The sequence below is a fragment of the Eubalaena glacialis genome, chromosome 1 (genome assembly GCF_028564815.1).
Source record: "Eubalaena glacialis isolate mEubGla1 chromosome 1, mEubGla1.1.hap2.+ XY, whole genome shotgun sequence".
Lineage (NCBI taxonomy): Eukaryota > Metazoa > Chordata > Mammalia > Artiodactyla > Balaenidae > Eubalaena > Eubalaena glacialis.
In genome coordinates this window covers 92,455,711-92,474,660 of record NC_083716.1, presented here as the reverse complement: position 1 = coordinate 92,474,660, position 18,950 = coordinate 92,455,711, and the positions used below count along the sequence as shown (strand labels likewise).

At 73.6% G+C, this 18,950-nt stretch overlaps 11 non-coding genes and 7 pseudogenes across 11 annotated transcripts; all 18 read right to left on the bottom strand.

Annotated features, from left to right (window-relative positions):
• Positions 1 to 811: 811 nt before the first annotated feature.
• Positions 812 to 930, bottom strand: LOC133079692 (5S ribosomal RNA). The gene has a single exon (XR_009698275.1). It is a non-coding gene; the product is annotated as a 5S ribosomal RNA (ribosomal RNA).
• Positions 931 to 1,842: 912 nt separating this feature from the next.
• Positions 1,843 to 1,961, bottom strand: LOC133075659 (5S ribosomal RNA; annotated as a pseudogene).
• A 915-nt stretch (positions 1,962 to 2,876) lies between these two features.
• Positions 2,877 to 2,995, bottom strand: LOC133079680 (5S ribosomal RNA). Its single transcript, XR_009698273.1, has one exon. It is a non-coding gene; the product is annotated as a 5S ribosomal RNA (ribosomal RNA).
• Positions 2,996 to 3,904: 909 nt separating this feature from the next.
• On the bottom strand, positions 3,905 to 4,023 carry LOC133075655 (5S ribosomal RNA; annotated as a pseudogene).
• A 908-nt stretch (positions 4,024 to 4,931) lies between these two features.
• LOC133075648 (5S ribosomal RNA) lies at positions 4,932 to 5,050 on the bottom strand (annotated as a pseudogene).
• A 946-nt stretch (positions 5,051 to 5,996) lies between these two features.
• Positions 5,997 to 6,115, bottom strand: LOC133079675 (5S ribosomal RNA). The gene has a single exon (XR_009698272.1). It is a non-coding gene; the product is annotated as a 5S ribosomal RNA (ribosomal RNA).
• Positions 6,116 to 7,033: 918 nt separating this feature from the next.
• LOC133079670 (5S ribosomal RNA) lies at positions 7,034 to 7,152 on the bottom strand. Its single transcript, XR_009698271.1, has one exon. It is a non-coding gene; the product is annotated as a 5S ribosomal RNA (ribosomal RNA).
• A 909-nt stretch (positions 7,153 to 8,061) lies between these two features.
• On the bottom strand, positions 8,062 to 8,180 carry LOC133075642 (5S ribosomal RNA; annotated as a pseudogene).
• A 946-nt stretch (positions 8,181 to 9,126) lies between these two features.
• LOC133079664 (5S ribosomal RNA) lies at positions 9,127 to 9,245 on the bottom strand. Its single transcript, XR_009698270.1, has one exon. It is a non-coding gene; the product is annotated as a 5S ribosomal RNA (ribosomal RNA).
• A 912-nt stretch (positions 9,246 to 10,157) lies between these two features.
• On the bottom strand, positions 10,158 to 10,276 carry LOC133075637 (5S ribosomal RNA; annotated as a pseudogene).
• Positions 10,277 to 11,191: 915 nt separating this feature from the next.
• Positions 11,192 to 11,310, bottom strand: LOC133079661 (5S ribosomal RNA). Its single transcript, XR_009698269.1, has one exon. It is a non-coding gene; the product is annotated as a 5S ribosomal RNA (ribosomal RNA).
• Positions 11,311 to 12,218: 908 nt separating this feature from the next.
• Positions 12,219 to 12,337, bottom strand: LOC133075632 (5S ribosomal RNA; annotated as a pseudogene).
• A 910-nt stretch (positions 12,338 to 13,247) lies between these two features.
• LOC133079650 (5S ribosomal RNA) lies at positions 13,248 to 13,366 on the bottom strand. The gene has a single exon (XR_009698267.1). It is a non-coding gene; the product is annotated as a 5S ribosomal RNA (ribosomal RNA).
• Positions 13,367 to 14,314: 948 nt separating this feature from the next.
• LOC133079645 (5S ribosomal RNA) lies at positions 14,315 to 14,433 on the bottom strand. Its single transcript, XR_009698265.1, has one exon. It is a non-coding gene; the product is annotated as a 5S ribosomal RNA (ribosomal RNA).
• A 918-nt stretch (positions 14,434 to 15,351) lies between these two features.
• Positions 15,352 to 15,470, bottom strand: LOC133079640 (5S ribosomal RNA). The gene has a single exon (XR_009698264.1). It is a non-coding gene; the product is annotated as a 5S ribosomal RNA (ribosomal RNA).
• Positions 15,471 to 16,379: 909 nt separating this feature from the next.
• LOC133075627 (5S ribosomal RNA) lies at positions 16,380 to 16,498 on the bottom strand (annotated as a pseudogene).
• A 946-nt stretch (positions 16,499 to 17,444) lies between these two features.
• On the bottom strand, positions 17,445 to 17,563 carry LOC133079634 (5S ribosomal RNA). Its single transcript, XR_009698263.1, has one exon. It is a non-coding gene; the product is annotated as a 5S ribosomal RNA (ribosomal RNA).
• A 918-nt stretch (positions 17,564 to 18,481) lies between these two features.
• LOC133079631 (5S ribosomal RNA) lies at positions 18,482 to 18,600 on the bottom strand. Its single transcript, XR_009698260.1, has one exon. It is a non-coding gene; the product is annotated as a 5S ribosomal RNA (ribosomal RNA).
• Positions 18,601 to 18,950: the final 350 nt, after the last annotated feature.

The following is an 18,950-nucleotide window of genomic DNA, read 5'->3' as shown; positions in this document are numbered from 1 at the left end:
CGGGGGTGGTGGAGTTGTGGGCGACTTCGCAGCTCAGGTCAGGCGGGACCCTCCAGGCCTGTAGGCGCTTGGCCCTCCGCCCCAGAGCCGCTCAACGCTCACAGGACTTGGCCCCGGAGGCTTAAGGGCCTGTGGCCCTCGGTCCCTTGTGCATTCCCCACCCTGTCAATCCACACAGTGCTAGGCGCAGCCCAGCCACGGCCTGGCCGGCCCGCCTGCCCAACGGCAGTTGGCCCGAAGCCACTGGGAGCCACCATTGAGCCGGCACGGCCCCTTAGACACAGCAACGCCACCCTTGCCCTCACGCCAACTGCCGAGCAAAGTTCCCGGCGCCTGGTGTCTAGCCAGCCCAGCGAACCGGTCCCAGCCCACGACCCCGCTCCCACTCTCGGCCGTGGTGAAGTGGCAAAGGGTGGGCTTTTTCCGGAGGGAGCTGTGGAGAGACACACGGGCAGACAGGGGGCTGCGGCGCGGCTGGGCTCCGGTGGGGGCGGCCAAGTGCAGGTCGAGGGCTTCGTGGGCCGCACGGACGGCACCCCGGCCTGCGGCGGAGTCTGGGTCCGGGCCAGCCACCACGGGAGCGGCTGGGGTGGCGGCTGCCTTCCAGGGCCGCCTTCTGGCCGCCTGGCCGGCCAGGCCGGCGCGGAGCGCCCCCTCTGGCGCGCTGTGGTGGGAGGGGCCGGAGGAGGTGGGGCCTGCAGCGCTGCCCGGCGGGGGCGGGGGCGGGGGCGGAGGCAGCGGCCTCGGCCTTGGCCTCGGCCTCGGCCTAGGCCGCGGGCGACTAAAGGAGAAGGCGGAGCGGGAGGCAAAAAGCCTACAGCACCCGGTATTCCCAGGCGGTCTCCCATCCAAGTACTAACCAGGCCCGACCCTGCTTAGCTTCCGAGATCAGACGAGATCGGGCGCGTTCAGGGTGGTATGGCCGTAGACGTTAAAAGGGGCCCGCGGAGTGCCTCTTGAGGCCCAGCTTCGCTGGCGCTTGCGCCTCCCCGCCAGCCCGGCGGCCAGCCCGCCCCGGCAGGGCCCCGCCGCCCGCCCAGGCAGGGCAACGGCGGCCTCGGGTACCAGGGGGGTGGCGGAGGGTTCGGCGACCTCCCAGCCCAGGGCGGGCGGGACCCACCAAACCGTTCGGCGCTTGGCGCCCCGCCCCAGATCCCGCACGTCGCTCACAGGGACGTGGCCCCGGAGGCTTCAGGGCCCGGGGCCCGCGGTCCCTTGGGCCTCCCCTCTGCCCGCCCACGCGGCGCTAGGCGCAGCCCAGCCGCAGCCCGGGCCGGCCCTCCTGCCCGACGGCAGTCGGCCCTTAACCCACTGGGAGCCACCATTGAGTCGGCACGGCCCCATAGCCCCAGCAAGGCCACCCTTGCCCCCACGCCACCCGCCGAGCACAGGACCAGGCGCCTTGTGGCCGGCCGGCCCGGAGCACCGGCCCCGGCCCCCGCCCCCGCTCCCGCCCCCGGCCGTGGCGAAACGGCGGAGGGGGGGGCTTTTTCCGGAGGGAGCTGTGGAGAGACACACGGGCAGACAGGGGGCTGCGGCGCGGCTGGGCTCCGGTGGGGGCGGCCAAGTGCAGGTCGAGGGCCTCGCGGGCCGCACGGACGGCACCCCGGCCTGCGGCGGAGTCTGGGTCCGGGCCAGCCACCACGGGAGCGGCTGGGGTGGCGGCTGCCTTCCAGGGCCGCATTCTGGCCGCATGTCCAGCCAGCTCGGCGGGGAGCGATCCCTCCGGCGCGCTGTGTTGGGAGGGACGTGAGGAGGTGAGGCCTGCAGCGGTGCTCAGCGGGGGCGGAGGCGGCCTCGGCCGCGGGCCACTAAATGTCAAGGCGGAGCGGGAGGCAAAAAAGCCTACAGCACTCGGTATTCCCATGTGGTCTCCCATCCAGGTACGAAACAGGCCAGACCCTGATTAGCTTCCGAGATCAGACGAGGTGTGGTGCGTTCAGGGAGGTGTGGCCGTAGAATGCAGCGGGGGCCACGGTGTGCCTCTTGAGGCTTAGCTTCGCTGGTGCTGGCGACTTACCGCCAGCCCGGCAGCCAACCCTCTCCGGCGCGGCCCTGCCGTCCGCCCAGGCAAGCGACAGGAGGCCTCGAGGGCCCGGGGGTGGTGGAGTTGTGGGCGACTTCGCAGCTCAGGTCAGGCGGGACCCTCCAGGCCTGTAGGCGCTTGGCCCTCCGCCCCAGAGCCGCTCAACGCTCACAGGACTTGGCCCCGGAGGCTTAAGGGCCTGTGGCCCTCGGTCCCTTGTGCATTCCCCACCCTGTTAATCCACACAGTGCTAGGCGCAGCCCAGCCACGGCCTGGCCGGCCCGCCTGCCCAACGGCAGTTGGCCCGAAGCCACTGGGAGCCACCATTGAGCCGGCACGGCCCCTTAGACACAGCAACGCCACCCTTGCCCCCACGCCAACTGCCGAGCAAAGTTCCCGGCGCCTGGTGTCTAGCCAGCCCAGCGAACCGGTCCCAGCCCACGACCCCGCTCCCACTCTCGGCCGTGGCGAAGTGGCAAAGGGTGGGCTTTTTCCGGAGGGAGCTGTGGAGAGACACACGGGCAGACAGGGGGCTGCGGCGCGGCTGGGCTCCGGTGGGGGCGGCCAAGTGCAGGTCAAGGGGCTCGCGGGCCGCACGGCCGGCACCCGGGCCTGAGGCGGAGTCTGGGTTCAAGCCAGCCACCCCGGGAGCGGCTGGGATGCGGCTGCCTTCCAGGGCCGCCTTCTGGCCGCCTGGCCGGCCAGGCAGGCGGAGAGCGCCCCCTCTGGCGCGCTGTGGTGGGAGGGGCCGGAGGAGGTGGGGCCTGCAGCGGTGCCCGGCGGGGGCGGGGGCGGGGGCGGGGGCGGAGGCGGCGGGCGACTAAAGGAGAAGGCGGAGCGGGAGGCAAAAAGCCTACAGCACCCGGTATTCCCAGGCGGTCTCCCATCCAAGTACTAACCAGGCCCGACCCTGCTTAGCTTCCGAGATCAGACGAGATCGGGCGCGTTCAGGGTGGTATGGCCGTAGACGCAGGAGGGGCCCGCGCGGTGCCTCTTGAGGCCCAGCTTCGCTGGCGCCTGCGCCTTACCGCCATGCCGGCGGACAGCCCTCTCCCGCAGGGCCCTGCCGCCCGCCCAGGCAGGCGACAGGAGGCCTCGGGGACCCGGGGGTGGCGGAGTGGTGGGCCACCTCGCAGCCCAGGGCGGGCGGGACGCTCCAGGCCCGTCGGCGCTTGGCGCCCCGCCGCAGATCCCGCTCGACGCTCACAGGGACGCGGCCCCGGAGGCTTCAGGGCCCGGCGGCCGCGGTCCCTTGGGCATCCCCCCCTGCCCGCCCACGCGGAGTTAGGCGCAGCCCGGCCACGGCCGGGCCGGCCCTCCGGCCGGGCAGCAGCTGTCCCGAAGCCACTGGGAGCCACCATGGAGTGGGCACGGCCCCTTAGCCCCAGCAAGGCCCCCCCTTGCCCCCACGCCGCCCGCCGAGCACAGGACCCCGGCCCTGGTGGCCGGCAGGCCCGGAGAAGCGGCCCCGGCCCCCGCCCCCGCTCCCGCCCCCGGCCGTGGCGAAACGGCGGAGGGGGGGCTTTTTCCGGAGGGAGCTGTGGAGAGACACACGGGCAGACAGGGGGCTGCGGCGCGGCTGGGCTCCGGTGGGGGCGGCCAAGTGCAGGTCGAGGGCCTCGCGGGCCGCACGGACGGCACCCCGGCCTGCGGCGGAGTCTGGGTCCGGGCCAGCCACCACGGGAGCGGCTGGGGTGGCGGCTGCCTTCCAGGGCCGCATTCTGGCCGCATGTCCAGCCAGCTCGGCGGGGAGCGATCCCTCCGGCGCGCTGTGTTGGGAGGGACGTGAGGAGGTGAGGCCTGCAGCGGTGCTCAGCGGGGGCGGAGGCGGCCTCGGCCGCGGGCCACTAAATGTCAAGGCGGAGCGGGAGGCAAAAAAGCCTACAGCACTCGGTATTCCCATGTGGTCTCCCATCCAGGTACGAAACAGGCCAGACCCTGATTAGCTTCCGAGATCAGACGAGGTGTGGTGCGTTCAGGGAGGTGTGGCCGTAGAATGCAGCGGGGGCCACGGTGTGCCTCTTGAGGCTTAGCTTCGCTGGTGCTGGCGACTTACCGCCAGCCCGGCAGCCAACCCTCTCCGGCGCGGCCCTGCCGTCCGCCCAGGCAAGCGACAGGAGGCCTCGAGGGCCCGGGGGTGGTGGAGTTGTGGGCGACTTCGCAGCTCAGGTCAGGCGGGACCCTCCAGGCCTGTAGGCGCTTGGCCCTCCGCCCCAGAGCCGCTCAACGCTCACAGGACTTGGCCCCGGAGGCTTAAGGGCCTGTGGCCCTCGGTCCCTTGTGCATTCCCCACCCTGTCAATCCACACAGTGCTAGGCGCAGCCCAGCCACGGCCTGGCCGGCCCGCCTGCCCAACGGCAGTTGGCCCGAAGCCACTGGGAGCCACCATTGAGCCGGCACGGCCCCTTAGACACAGCAACGCCACCCTTGCCCCCACGCCAACTGCCGAGCAAAGTTCCCGGCACCTGGTGTCTAGCCAGCCCAGCGAACCGGTCCCAGCCCACGACCCCGCTCCCACTCTCGGCCGTGGCGAAGTGGCAAAGGGTGGGCTTTTTCCGGAGGGAGCTGTGGAGAGACACACGGGCAGACAGGGGGCTGCGGCGCGGCTGGGCTCCGGTGGGGGCGGCCAAGTGCAGGTCGAGGGCTTCGTGGGCCGCACGGACGGCACCCCGGCCTGCGGCGGAGTCTGGGTCCGGGCCAGCCACCACGGGAGCGGCTGGGGTGGCGGCTGCCTTCCAGGGCCGCATTCTGGCCGCATGTCCAGCCAGCTCGGCGGGGAGCGATCCCTCCGGCGCGCTGTGTTGGGAGGGACGTGAGGAGGTGAGGCCTGCAGCGGTGCTCAGCGGGGGCGGAGGCGGCCTCGGCCGCGGGCCACTAAATGTCAAGGCGGAGCGGGAGGCAAAAAAGCCTACAGCACTCGGTATTCCCATGTGGTCTCCCATCCAGGTACGAAACAGGCCAGACCCTGATTAGCTTCCGAGATCAGACGAGGTGTGGTGCGTTCAGGGAGGTGTGGCCGTAGAATGCAGCGGGGGCCACGGTGTGCCTCTTGAGGCTTAGCTTCGCTGGTGCTGGCGACTTACCGCCAGCCCGGCAGCCAACCCTCTCCGGCGCGGCCCTGCCGTCCGCCCAGGCAAGCGACAGGAGGCCTCGAGGGCCCGGGGGTGGTGGAGTTGTGGGCGACTTCGCAGCTCAGGTCAGGCGGGACCCTCCAGGCCTGTAGGCGCTTGGCCCTCCGCCCCAGAGCCGCTCAACGCTCACAGGACTTGGCCCCGGAGGCTTAAGGGCCTGTGGCCCTCGGTCCCTTGTGCATTCCCCACCCTGTCAATCCACACAGTGCTAGGCGCAGCCCAGCCACGGCCTGGCCGGCCCGCCTGCCCAACGGCAGTTGGCCCGAAGCCACTGGGAGCCACCATTGAGCCGGCACGGCCCCTTAGACACAGCAACGCCACCCTTGCCCCCACGCCAACTGCCGAGCAAAGTTCCCGGCGCCTGGTGTCTAGCCAGCCCAGCGAACCGGTCCCAGCCCACGACCCCGCTCCCACTCTCGGCCGTGGCGAAGTGGCAAAGGGTGGGCTTTTTCCGGAGGGAGCTGTGGAGAGACACACGGGCAGACAGGGGGCTGCGGCGCGGCTGGGCTCCGGTGGGGGCAGCCAAGTGCAGGTCGAGGGCCTCGCGGGCCGCACGGACGGCACCCCGGCCTGCGGCGGAGTCTGGGTCCGGGCCAGCCACCACGGGAGCGGCTGGGGTGGCGGCTGCCTTCCAGGGCCGCCTTCTGGCCGCCTGGCCGGCCAGGCCGGCGCGGAGCGCCCCCTCTGGCGCGCTGTGGTGGGAGGGGCCGGAGGAGGTGGGGCCTGCAGCGCTGCCCGGCGGGGGCGGGGGCGGGGGCGGAGGCAGCGGCCTCGGCCTTGGCCTCGGCCTCGGCCTAGGCCGCGGGCGACTAAAGGAGAAGGCGGAGCGGGAGGCAAAAAGCCTACAGCACCCGGTATTCCCAGGCGGTCTCCCATCCAAGTACTAACCAGGCCCGACCCTGCTTAGCTTCCGAGATCAGACGAGATCGGGCGCGTTCAGGGTGGTATGGCCGTAGACGTTAAAAGGGGCCCGCGGAGTGCCTCTTGAGGCCCAGCTTCGCTGGCGCTTGCGCCTCCCCGCCAGCCCGGCGGCCAGCCCGCCCCGGCAGGGCCCCGCCGCCCGCCCAGGCAGGGCAACGGCGGCCTCGGGTACCAGGGGGGTGGCGGAGGGTTCGGCGACCTCCCAGCCCAGGGCGGGCGGGACCCACCAAACCGTTCGGCGCTTGGCGCCCCGCCCCAGATCCCGCACGTCGCTCACAGGGACGTGGCCCCGGAGGCTTCAGGGCCCGGGGCCCGCGGTCCCTTGGGCCTCCCCTCTGCCCGCCCACGCGGCGCTAGGCGCAGCCCAGCCGCAGCCCGGGCCGGCCCTCCTGCCCGACGGCAGTCGGCCCTTAACCCACTGGGAGCCACCATTGAGTCGGCACGGCCCCTTAGCCCCAGCAAGGCCACCCTTGCCCCCACGCCACCCGCCGAGCACAGGACCCGGCGCCTTGTGGCCGGCCGGCCCGGAGCACCGGCCCCGGCCCCCGCCCCCGCTCCCGCCCCCGGCCGTGGCGAAACGGCGGAGGGGGGGCTTTTTCCGGAGGGAGCTGTGGAGAGACACACCGGCAGATAGGTGGCTGCGCCGGGGCTGGGCGCTGGTGGGGGCGGCCAGGTGCAGGTCAAGGGGCTCGCGGGCCGCACGGCCGGCACCCGGGCCTGAGGCGGAGTCTGGGTTCAGGCCAGCCACCCCGGGAGCGGCTGGGATGCGGCTGCCTTCCAGGGCCGCCTTCTGGCCGCCTGGCCGGCCAGGCAGGCGGAGAGCGCCCCCTCTGGCGCGCTGTGGTGGGAGGGGCCGGAGGAGGTGGGGCCTGCAGCGGTGCCCGGCGGGGGCGGGGGCGGGGGCGGGGGCGGAGGCGGCGGGCGACTAAAGGAGAAGGCGGAGCGGGAGGCAAAAAGCCTACAGCACCCGGTATTCCCAGGCGGTCTCCCATCCAAGTACTAACCAGGCCCGACCCTGCTTAGCTTCCGAGATCAGACGAGATCGGGCGCGTTCAGGGTGGTATGGCCGTAGACGCAGGAGGGGCCCGCGCGGTGCCTCTTGAGGCCCAGCTTCGCTGGCGCCTGCGCCTTACCGCCATGCCGGCGGACAGCCCTCTCCCGCAGGGCCCTGCCGCCCGCCCAGGCAGGCGACAGGAGGCCTCGGGGACCCGGGGGTGGCGGAGTGGTGGGCCACCTCGCAGCCCAGGGCGGGCGGGACGCTCCAGGCCCGTCGGCGCTTGGCGCCCCGCCGCAGATCCCGCTCGACGCTCACAGGGACGCGGCCCCGGAGGCTTCAGGGCCCGGCGGCCGCGGTCCCTTGGGCATCCCCCCCTGCCCGCCCACGCGGAGTTAGGCGCAGCCCGGCCACGGCCGGGCCGGCCCTCCGGCCGGGCAGCAGCTGGCCCGAAGCCACTGGGAGCCACCATGGAGTGGGCACGGCCCCTTAGCCCCAGCAAGGCCCCCCCTTGCCCCCACGCCGCCCGCCGAGCACAGGACCCCGGCCCTGGTGGCCGGCAGGCCCGGAGAAGCGGCCCCGGCCCCCGCCCCCGCTCCCGCCCCCGGCCGTGGCGAAACGGCGGAGGGGGGGCTTTTTCCGGAGGGAGCTGTGGAGAGACACACGGGCAGACAGGGGGCTGCGGCGCGGCTGGGCTCCGGTGGGGGCGGCCAAGTGCAGGTCGAGGGCCTCGCGGGCCGCACGGACGGCACCCCGGCCTGCGGCGGAGTCTGGGTCCGGGCCAGCCACCACGGGAGCGGCTGGGGTGGCGGCTGCCTTCCAGGGCCGCATTCTGGCCGCATGTCCAGCCAGCTCGGCGGGGAGCGATCCCTCCGGCGCGCTGTGTTGGGAGGGACGTGAGGAGGTGAGGCCTGCAGCGGTGCTCAGCGGGGGCGGAGGCGGCCTCGGCCGCGGGCCACTAAATGTCAAGGCGGAGCGGGAGGCAAAAAAGCCTACAGCACTCGGTATTCCCATGTGGTCTCCCATCCAGGTACGAAACAGGCCAGACCCTGATTAGCTTCCGAGATCAGACGAGGTGTGGTGCGTTCAGGGAGGTGTGGCCGTAGAATGCAGCGGGGGCCACGGTGTGCCTCTTGAGGCTTAGCTTCGCTGGTGCTGGCGACTTACCGCCAGCCCGGCAGCCAACCCTCTCCGGCGCGGCCCTGCCGTCCGCCCAGGCAAGCGACAGGAGGCCTCGAGGGCCCGGGGGTGGTGGAGTTGTGGGCGACTTCGCAGCTCAGGTCAGGCGGGACCCTCCAGGCCTGTAGGCGCTTGGCCCTCCGCCCCAGAGCCGCTCAACGCTCACAGGACTTGGCCCCGGAGGCTTAAGGGCCTGTGGCCCTCGGTCCCTTGTGCATTCCCCACCCTGTCAATCCACACAGTGCTAGGCGCAGCCCAGCCACGGCCTGGCCGGCCCGCCTGCCCAACGGCAGTTGGCCCGAAGCCACTGGGAGCCACCATTGAGCCGGCACGGCCCCTTAGACACAGCAACGCCACCCTTGCCCCCACGCCAACTGCCGAGCAAAGTTCCCGGCGCCTGGTGTCTAGCCAGCCCAGCGAACCGGTCCCAGCCCACGACCCCGCTCCCACTCTCGGCCGTGGTGAAGTGGCAAAGGGTGGGCTTTTTCCGGAGGGAGCTGTGGAGAGACACACGGGCAGACAGGGGGCTGCGGCGCGGCTGGGCTCCGGTGGGGGCGGCCAAGTGCAGGTCGAGGGCTTCGTGGGCCGCACGGACGGCACCCCGGCCTGCGGCGGAGTCTGGGTCCGGGCCAGCCACCACGGGAGCGGCTGGGGTGGCGGCTGCCTTCCAGGGCCGCCTTCTGGCCGCCTGGCCGGCCAGGCCGGCGCGGAGCGCCCCCTCTGGCGCGCTGTGGTGGGAGGGGCCGGAGGAGGTGGGGCCTGCAGCGCTGCCCGGCGGGGGCGGGGGCGGGGGCGGAGGCAGCGGCCTCGGCCTTGGCCTCGGCCTCGGCCTAGGCCGCGGGCGACTAAAGGAGAAGGCGGAGCGGGAGGCAAAAAGCCTACAGCACCCGGTATTCCCAGGCGGTCTCCCATCCAAGTACTAACCAGGCCCGACCCTGCTTAGCTTCCGAGATCAGACGAGATCGGGCGCGTTCAGGGTGGTATGGCCGTAGACGTTAAAAGGGGCCCGCGGAGTGCCTCTTGAGGCCCAGCTTCGCTGGCGCTTGCGCCTCCCCGCCAGCCCGGCGGCCAGCCCGCCCCGGCAGGGCCCCGCCGCCCGCCCAGGCAGGGCAACGGCGGCCTCGGGTACCAGGGGGGTGGCGGAGGGTTCGGCGACCTCCCAGCCCAGGGCGGGCGGGACCCACCAAACCGTTCGGCGCTTGGCGCCCCGCCCCAGATCCCGCACGTCGCTCACAGGGACGTGGCCCCGGAGGCTTCAGGGCCCGGGGCCCGCGGTCCCTTGGGCCTCCCCTCTGCCCGCCCACGCGGCGCTAGGCGCAGCCCAGCCGCAGCCCGGGCCGGCCCTCCTGCCCGACGGCAGTCGGCCCTTAACCCACTGGGAGCCACCATTGAGTCGGCACGGCCCCTTAGCCCCAGCAAGGCCACCCTTGCCCCCACGCCACCCGCCGAGCACAGGACCCGGCGCCTTGTGGCCGGCCGGCCCGGAGCACCGGCCCCGGCCCCCGCCCCCGCTCCCGCCCCCGGCCGTGGCGAAACGGCGGAGGGGGGGGCTTTTTCCGGAGGGAGCTGTGGAGAGACACACGGGCAGACAGGGGGCTGCGGCGCGGCTGGGCTCCGGTGGGGGCGGCCAAGTGCAGGTCGAGGGCCTCGCGGGCCGCACGGACGGCACCCCGGCCTGCGGCGGAGTCTGGGTCCGGGCCAGCCACCACGGGAGCGGCTGGGGTGGCGGCTGCCTTCCAGGGCCGCATTCTGGCCGCATGTCCAGCCAGCTCGGCGGGGAGCGATCCCTCCGGCGCGCTGTGTTGGGAGGGACGTGAGGAGGTGAGGCCTGCAGCGGTGCTCAGCGGGGGCGGAGGCGGCCTCGGCCGCGGGCCACTAAATGTCAAGGCGGAGCGGGAGGCAAAAAAGCCTACAGCACTCGGTATTCCCATGTGGTCTCCCATCCAGGTACGAAACAGGCCAGACCCTGATTAGCTTCCGAGATCAGACGAGGTGTGGTGCGTTCAGGGAGGTGTGGCCGTAGAATGCAGCGGGGGCCACGGTGTGCCTCTTGAGGCTTAGCTTCGCTGGTGCTGGCGACTTACCGCCAGCCCGGCAGCCAACCCTCTCCGGCGCGGCCCTGCCGTCCGCCCAGGCAAGCGACAGGAGGCCTCGAGGGCCCGGGGGTGGTGGAGTTGTGGGCGACTTCGCAGCTCAGGTCAGGCGGGACCCTCCAGGCCTGTAGGCGCTTGGCCCTCCGCCCCAGAGCCGCTCAACGCTCACAGGACTTGGCCCCGGAGGCTTAAGGGCCTGTGGCCCTCGGTCCCTTGTGCATTCCCCACCCTGTCAATCCACACAGTGCTAGGCGCAGCCCAGCCACGGCCTGGCCGGCCCGCCTGCCCAACGGCAGTTGGCCCGAAGCCACTGGGAGCCACCATTGAGCCGGCACGGCCCCTTAGACACAGCAACGCCACCCTTGCCCCCACGCCAACTGCCGAGCAAAGTTCCCGGCGCCTGATGTCTAGCCAGCCCAGCGAACCGGTCCCAGCCCACGACCCCGCTCCCACTCTCGGCCGTGGCGAAGTGGCAAAGGGTGGGCTTTTTCCGGAGGGAGCTGTGGAGAGACACACGGGCAGACAGGGGGCTGCGGCGCGGCTGGGCTCCGGTGGGGGCGGCCAAGTGCAGGTCAAGGGGCTCGCGGGCCGCACGGCCGGCACCCGGGCCTGAGGCGGAGTCTGGGTTCAGGCCAGCCACCCCGGGAGCGGCTGGGATGCGGCTGCCTTCCAGGGCCGCCTTCTGGCCGCCTGGCCGGCCAGGCAGGCGGAGAGCGCCCCCTCTGGCGCGCTGTGGTGGGAGGGGCCGGAGGAGGTGGGGCCTGCAGCGGTGCCCGGCGGGGGCGGGGGCGGGGGCGGGGGCGGAGGCGGCGGGCGACTAAAGGAGAAGGCGGAGCGGGAGGCAAAAAGCCTACAGCACCCGGTATTCCCAGGCGGTCTCCCATCCAAGTACTAACCAGGCCCGACCCTGCTTAGCTTCCGAGATCAGACGAGATCGGGCGCGTTCAGGGTGGTATGGCCGTAGACGCAGGAGGGGCCCGCGCGGTGCCTCTTGAGGCCCAGCTTCGCTGGCGCCTGCGCCTTACCGCCATGCCGGCGGCCAGCCCTCTCCCGCAGGGCCCTGCCGCCCGCCCAGGCAGGCGACAGTAGGCCTCGGGGACCCGGGGGTGGCGGAGTGGTGGGCCACCTCGCAGCCCAGGGCGGGCGGGACGCTCCAGGCCCGTCGGCGCTTGGCGCCCCGCCGCAGATCCCGCTCGACGCTCACAGGGACGCGGCCCCGGAGGCTTCAGGGCCCGGCGGCCGCGGTCCCTTGGGCATCCCCCCCTGCCCGCCCACGCGGAGTTAGGCGCAGCCCGGCCACGGCCGGGCCGGCCCTCCGGCCGGGCAGCAGCTGGCCCGAAGCCACTGGGAGCCACCATGGAGTGGGCACGGCCCCTTAGCCCCAGCAAGGCCCCCCCTTGCCCCCACGCCGCCCGCCGAGCACAGGACCCCGGCCCTGGTGGACGGCAGGCCCGGAGAAGCGGCCCCGGCCCCCGCCCCCGCTCCCGCCCCCGGCCGTGGCGAAACGGCGGAGGGGGGGCTTTTTCCGGAGGGAGCTGTGGAGAGACACACGGGCAGACAGGGGGCTGCGGCGCGGCTGGGCTCCGGTGGGGGCGGCCAAGTGCAGGTCGAGGGCTTCGTGGGCCGCACGGACGGTACCCCGGCCTGCGGCGGAGTCTGGGTACGGGCCAGCCACCACGGGAGCGGCTGGGGTGGCGGCTGCCTTCCAGGGCCGCATTCTGGCCGCATGTCCAGCCAGCTCGGCGGGGAGCGATCCCTCCGGCGCGCTGTGTTGGGAGGGACGTGAGGAGGTGAGGCCTGCAGCGGTGCTCAGCGGGGCGGAGGCGGCCTCGGCCGCGGGCCACTAAATGTCAAGGCGGAGCGGGAGGCAAAAAAGCCTACAGCACTCGGTATTCCCATGTGGTCTCCCATCCAGGTACGAAACAGGCCAGACCCTGATTAGCTTCCGAGATCAGACGAGGTGTGGTGCGTTCAGGGAGGTGTGGCCGTAGAATGCAGCGGGGGCCACGGTGTGCCTCTTGAGGCTTAGCTTCGCTGGTGCTGGCGACTTACCGCCAGCCCGGCAGCCAACCCTCTCCGGCGCGGCCCTGCCGTCCGCCCAGGCAAGCGACAGGAGGCCTCGAGGGCCCGGGGGTGGTGGAGTTGTGGGCGACTTCGCAGCTCAGGTCAGGCGGGACCCTCCAGGCCTGTAGGCACTTGGCCCTCCGCCCCAGAGCCGCTCAACGCTCACAGGACTTGGCCCCGGAGACTTAAGGGCCTGTGGCCCTCGGTCCCTTGTGCATTCCCCACCCTGTCAATCCACACAGTGCTAGGCGCAGCCCAGCCACGGCCTGGCCGGCCCGCCTGCCCAACGGCAGTTGGCCCGAAGCCACTGGGAGCCACCATTGAGCCGGCACGGCCCCTTAGACACAGCAACGCCACCCTTGCCCCCACGCCAACTGCCGAGCAAAGTTCCCGGCGCCTGGTGTCTAGCCAGCCCAGCGAACCGGTCCCAGCCCACGACCCCGCTCCCACTCTCGGCCGTGGCGAAGTGGCAAAGGGTGGGCATTTTCCGGAGGGAGCTGTGGAGAGACACACGGGCAGACAGGGGGCTGCGGCGCGGCTGGGCTCCGGTGGGGGCGGCCAAGTGCAGGTCGAGGGCTTCGTGGGCCGCACGGACGGCACCCCGGCCTGCGGCGGAGTCTGGGTCCGGGCCAGCCACCACGGGAGCGGCTGGGGTGGCGGCTGCCTTCCAGGGCCGCCTTCTGGCCGCCTGGCCGGCCAGGCCGGCGCGGAGCGCCCCCTCTGGCGCGCTGTGGTGGGAGGGGCCGGAGGAGGTGGGGCCTGCAGCGCTGCCCGGCGGGGGCCGGGGCGGGGGCGGAGGCGGTGGGCGACTAAAGGAGAAGGCGGAGCGGGAGGCAAAAAGCCTACAGCACCCGGTATTCCCAGGCGGTCTCCCATCCAAGTACTAACCAGGCCCGACCCTGCTTAGCTTCCGAGATCAGACGAGATCGGGCGCGTTCAGGGTGGTATGGCCGTAGACGCAGGAGGGGCCCGCGCGGTACCTCTTGAGGCCCAGCTTCGCTGGCGCCTGCGCCTTACCGCCATGCCGGCGGACAGCCCTCTCCCGCAGGGCCCTGCCGCCCGCCCAGGCAGGCGACAGGAGGCCTCGGGGACCCGGGGGTGGCGGAGTGGTGGGCCACCTCGCAGCCCAGGGCGGGCGGGACGCTCCAGGCCCGTCGGCGCTTGGCGCCCCGCCGCAGATCCCGCTCGACGCTCACAGGGACGCGGCCCCGGAGGCTTTAGGGCCCGGCGGCCGCGGTCCCTTGGGCATCCCCCCCTGCCCGCCCACGCGGAGTTAGGCGCAGCCCGGCCACGGCCGGGCCGGCCCTCCGGCCGGGCAGCAGCTGGCCCGAAGCCACTGGGAGCCACCATGGAGTGGGCACGGCCCCTTAGCCCCAGCAAGGCCCCCCCTTGCCCCCACGCCGCCCGCCGAGCACAGGACCCCGGCCCTGGTGGCCAGCAGGCCCGGAGAAGCGGCCCCGGCCCCCGCCCCCGCTCCCGCCCCCGGCCGTGGCGAAACGGCGGAGGGGGGGGCTTTTTCCGGAGGGAGCTGTGGAGAGACACACGGGCAGACAGGGGGCTGCGGCGCGGCTGGGCTCCGGTGGGAGCAGCCAAGTGCAGGTCGAGGGCCTCGCGGGCCGCACGGACGGCACCCCGGCCTGCGGCGGAGTCTGGGTCCGGGCCAGCCACCACGGGAGCGGCTGGGGTGGCGGCTGCCTTCCAGGGCCGCCTTCTGGCCGCCTGGCCGGCCAGGCCGGCGCGGAGCGCCCCCTCTGGCGCGCTGTGGTGGGAGGGGCCGGAGGAGGTGGGGCCTGCAGCGCTGCCCGGCGGGGGCGGGGGCGGGGGCGGAGGCAGCGGCCTCGGCCTTGGCCTCGGCCTCGGCCTAGGCCGCGGGCGACTAAAGGAGAAGGCGGAGCGGGAGGCAAAAAGCCTACAGCACCCGGTATTCCCAGGCGGTCTCCCATCCAAGTACTAACCAGGCCCGACCCTGCTTAGCTTCCGAGATCAGACGAGATCGGGCGCGTTCAGGGTGGTATGGCCGTAGACGTTAAAAGGGGCCCGCGGAGTGCCTCTTGAGGCCCAGCTTCGCTGGCGCTTGCGCCTCCCCGCCAGCCCGGCGGCCAGCCCGCCCCGGCAGGGCCCCGCCGCCCGCCCAGGCAGGGCAACGGCGGCCTCGGGTACCAGGGGGGTGGCGGAGGGTTCGGCGACCTCCCAGCCCAGGGCGGGCGGGACCCACCAAACCGTTCGGCGCTTGGCGCCCCGCCCCAGATCCCGCACGTCGCTCACAGGGACGTGGCCCCGGAGGCTTCAGGGCCCGGGGCCCGCGGTCCCTTGGGCCTCCCCTCTGCCCGCCCACGCGGCGCTAGGCGCAGCCCAGCCGCAGCCCGGGCCGGCCCTCCTGCCCGACGGCAGTCGGCCCTTAACCCACTGGGAGCCACCATTGAGTCGGCACGGCCCCTTAGCCCCAGCAAGGCCACCCTTGCCCCCACGCCACCCGCCGAGCACAGGACCCGGCGCCTTGTGGCCGGCCGGCCCGGAGCACCGGCCCCGGCCCCCGCCCCCGCTCCCGCCCCCGGCCGTGGCGAAACGGCGGAGGGGGGGCTTTTTCCGGAGGGAGCTGTGGAGAGACACACCGGCAGATAGGTGGCTGCGCCGGGGCTGGGCGCTGGTGGGGGCGGCCAGGTGCAGGTCAAGGGGCTCGCGGGCCGCACGGCCGGCACCCGGGCCTGAGGCGGAGTCTGGGTTCAGGCCAGCCACCCCGGGAGCGGCTGGGATGCGGCTGCCTTCCAGGGCCGCCTTCTGGCCGCCTGGCCGGCCAGGCAGGCGGAGAGCGCCCCCTCTGGCGCGCTGTGGTGGGAGGGGCCGGAGGAGGTGGGGCCTGCAGCGGTGCCCGGCGGGGGCGGGGGCGGGGGCGGGGGCGGAGGCGGCGGGCGACTAAAGGAGAAGGCGGAGCGGGAGGCAAAAAGCCTACAGCACCCGGTATTCCCAGGCGGTCTCCCATCCAAGTACTAACCAGGCCCGACCCTGCTTAGCTTCCGAGATCAGACGAGATCGGGCGCGTTCAGGGTGGTATGGCCGTAGACGAAGGAGGGGCCCGCGCGGTGCCTCTTGAGGCCCAGCTTCGCTGGCGCCTGCGCCTTACCGCCATGCCGGCGGACAGCCCTCTCCCGCAGGGCCCTGCCGCCCGCCCAGGCAGGCGACAGGAGGCCTCGGGGACCCGGGGGTGGCGGAGTGGTGGGCCACCTCGCAGCCCAGGGCGGGCGGGACGCTCCAGGCCCGTCGGCGCTTGGCGCCCCGCCGCAGATCCCGCTCGACGCTCACAGGGACGCGGCCCCGGAGGCTTCAGGGCCCGGCGGCCGCGGTCCCTTGGGCATCCCCCCCTGCCCGCCCACGCGGAGTTAGGCGCAGCCCGGCCACGGCCGGGCCGGCCCTCCGGCCGGGCAGCAGCTGGCCCGAAGCCACTGGGAGCCACCATGGAGTGGGCACGGCCCCTTAGCCCCAGCAAGGCCCCCCCTTGCCCCCACGCCGCCCGCCGAGCACAGGACCCCGGCCCTGGTGGACGGCAGGCCCGGAGAAGCGGCCCCGGCCCCCGCCCCCGCTCCCGCCCCCGGCCGTGGCGAAACGGCGGAGGGGGGGCTTTTTCCGGAGGGAGCTGTGGAGAGACACACGGGCAGACAGGGGGCTGCGGCGCGGCTGGGCTCCGGTGGGGGCGGCCAAGTGCAGGTCGAGGGCCTCGCGGGCCGCACGGACGGCACCCCGGCCTGCGGCGGAGTCTGGGTCCGGGCCAGCCACCACGGGAGCGGCTGGGGTGGCGGCTGCCTTCCAGGGCCGCATTCTGGCCGCATGTCCAGCCAGCTCGGCGGGGAGCGATCCCTCCGGCGCGCTGTGTTGGGAGGGACGTGAGGAGGTGAGGCCTGCAGCGGTGCTCAGCGGGGGCGGAGGCGGCCTCGGCCGCGGGCCACTAAATGTCAAGGCGGAGCAGGAGGCAACAAAGCCTACAGCACTCGGTATTCCCATGTGGTCTCCCATCCAGGTACGAAACAGGCCAGACCCTGATTAGCTTCCGAGATCAGACGAGGTGTGGTGCGTTCAGGGAGGTGTGGCCGTAGAATGCAGCGGGGGCCACGGTGTGCCTCTTGAGGCTTAGCTTCGCTGGTGCTGGCGACTTACCGCCAGCCCGGCAGCCAACCCTCTCCGGCGCGGCCCTGCCGTCCGCCCAGGCAAGCGACAGGAGGCCTCGAGGGCCCGGGGGTGGTGGAGTTGTGGGCGACTTCGCAGCTCAGGTCAGGCGGGACCCTCCAGGCCTGTAGGCGCTTGGCCCTCCGCCCCAGAGCCGCTCAACGCTCACAGGACTTGGCCCCGGAGGCTTAAGGGCCTGTGGCCCTCGGTCCCTTGTGCATTCCCCACCCTGTCAATCCACACAGTGCTAGGCGCAGCCCAGCCACGGCCTGGCCGGCCCGCCTGCCCAACGGCAGTTGGCCCGAAGCCACTGGGAGCCACCATTGAGCCGGCACGGCCCCTTAGACACAGCAACGCCACCCTTGCCCCCACGCCAACTGCCGAGCAAAGTTCCCGGCGCCTGGTGTCTAGCCAGCCCAGCGAACCGGTCCCAGCCCACGACCCCGCTCCCACTCTCGGCCGTGGTGAAGTGGCAAAGGGTGGGCTTTTTCCGGAGGGAGCTGTGGAGAGACACACGGGCAGACAGGGGGCTGCGGCGCGGCTGGGCTCCGGTGGGGGCGGCCAAGTGCAGGTCGAGGGCTTCGTGGGCCGCACGGACGGCACCCCGGCCTGCGGCGGAGTCTGGGTCCGGGCCAGCCACCACGGGAGCGGCTGGGGTGGCGGCTGCCTTCCAGGGCCGCCTTCTGGCCGCCTGGCCGGCCAGGCCGGCGCGGAGCGCCCCCTCTGGCGCGCTGTGGTGGGAGGGGCCGGAGGAGGTGGGGCCTGCAGCGCTGCCCGGCGGGGGCGGGGGCGGGGGCGGAGGCAGCGGCCTCGGCCTTGGCCTCGGCCTCGGCCTAGGCCGCGGGCGACTAAAGGAGAAGGCGGAGCGGGAGGCAAAAAGCCTACAGCACCCGGTATTCCCAGGCGGTCTCCCATCCAAGTACTAACCAGGCCCGACCCTGCTTAGCTTCCGAGATCAGACGAGATCGGGCGCGTTCAGGGTGGTATGGCCGTAGACGTTAAAAGGGGCCCGCGGAGTGCCTCTTGAGGCCCAGCTTCGCTGGCGCTTGCGCCTCCCCGCCAGCCCGGCGGCCAGCCCGCCCCGGCAGGGCCCCGCCGCCCGCCCAGGCAGGGCAACGGCGGCCTCGGGTACCAGGGGGGTGGCGGAGGGTTCGGCGACCTCCCAGCCCAGGGCGGGCGGGACCCACCAAACCGTTCGGCGCTTGGCGCCCCGCCCCAGATCCCGCACGTCGCTCACAGGGACGTGGCCCCGGAGGCTTCAGGGCCCGGGGCCCGCGGTCCCTTGGGCCTCCCCTCTGCCCGCCCACGCGGCGCTAGGCGCAGCCCAGCCGCAGCCCGGGCCGGCCCTCCTGCCCGACGGCAGTCGGCCCTTAACCCACTGGGAGCCACCATTGAGTCGGCACGGCCCCTTAGCCCCAGCAAGGCCACCCTTGCCCCCACGCCACCCGCCGAGCACAGGACCCGGCGCCTTGTGGCCGGCCGGCCCGGAGCACCGGCCCCGGCCCCCGCCCCCGCTCCCGCCCCCGGCCGTGGCGAAACGGCGGAGGGGGGGCTTTTTCCGGAGGGAGCTGTGGAGAGACACACCGGCAGATAGGTGGCTGCGCCGGGGCTGGGCGCTGGTGGGGGCGGCCAGGTGCAGGTCAAGGGGCTCGCGGGCCGCACGGCCGGCACCCGGGCCTGAGGCGGAGTCTGGGTTCAGGCCAGCCACCCCGGGAGCGGCTGGGATGCGGCTGCCTTCCAGGGCCGCCTTCTGGCCGCCTGGCCGGCCAGGCAGGCGGAGAGCGCCCCCTCTGGCGCGCTGTGGTGGGAGGGGCCGGAGGAGGTGGGGCCTGCAGCGGTGCCCGGCGGGGGCGGGGGCGGGGGCGGGGGCGGAGGCGGCGGGCGACTAAAGGAGAAGGCGGAGCGGGAGGCAAAAAGCCTACAGCACCCGGTATTCCCAGGCGGTCTCCCATCCAAGTACTAACCAGGCCCGACCCTGCTTAGCTTCCGAGATCAGACGAGATCGGGCGCGTTCAGGGTGGTATGGCCGTAGACGCAGGAGGGGCCCGCGCGGTGCCTCTTGAGGCCCAGCTTCGCTGGCGCCTGCGCCTTACCGCCATGCCGGCGGCCAGCCCTCTCCGGCAGGGCCCTGCCGCCCGCCCAGGCAGGCGACAGGAGGCCTCGGGGACCCGGGGGTGGCGGAGTGGTGGGCCACCTCGCAGCCCAGGGCGGGCGGGACGCTCCAGGCCCGTCGGCGCTTGGCGCCCCGCCGCAGATCCCGCTCGACGCTCACAGGGACGCGGCCCCGGAGGCTTCAGGGCCCGGCGGCCGCGGTCCCTTGGGCATCCCCCCCTGCCCGCCCACGCGGAGTTAGGCGCAGCCCGGCCACGGCCGGGCCGGCCCTC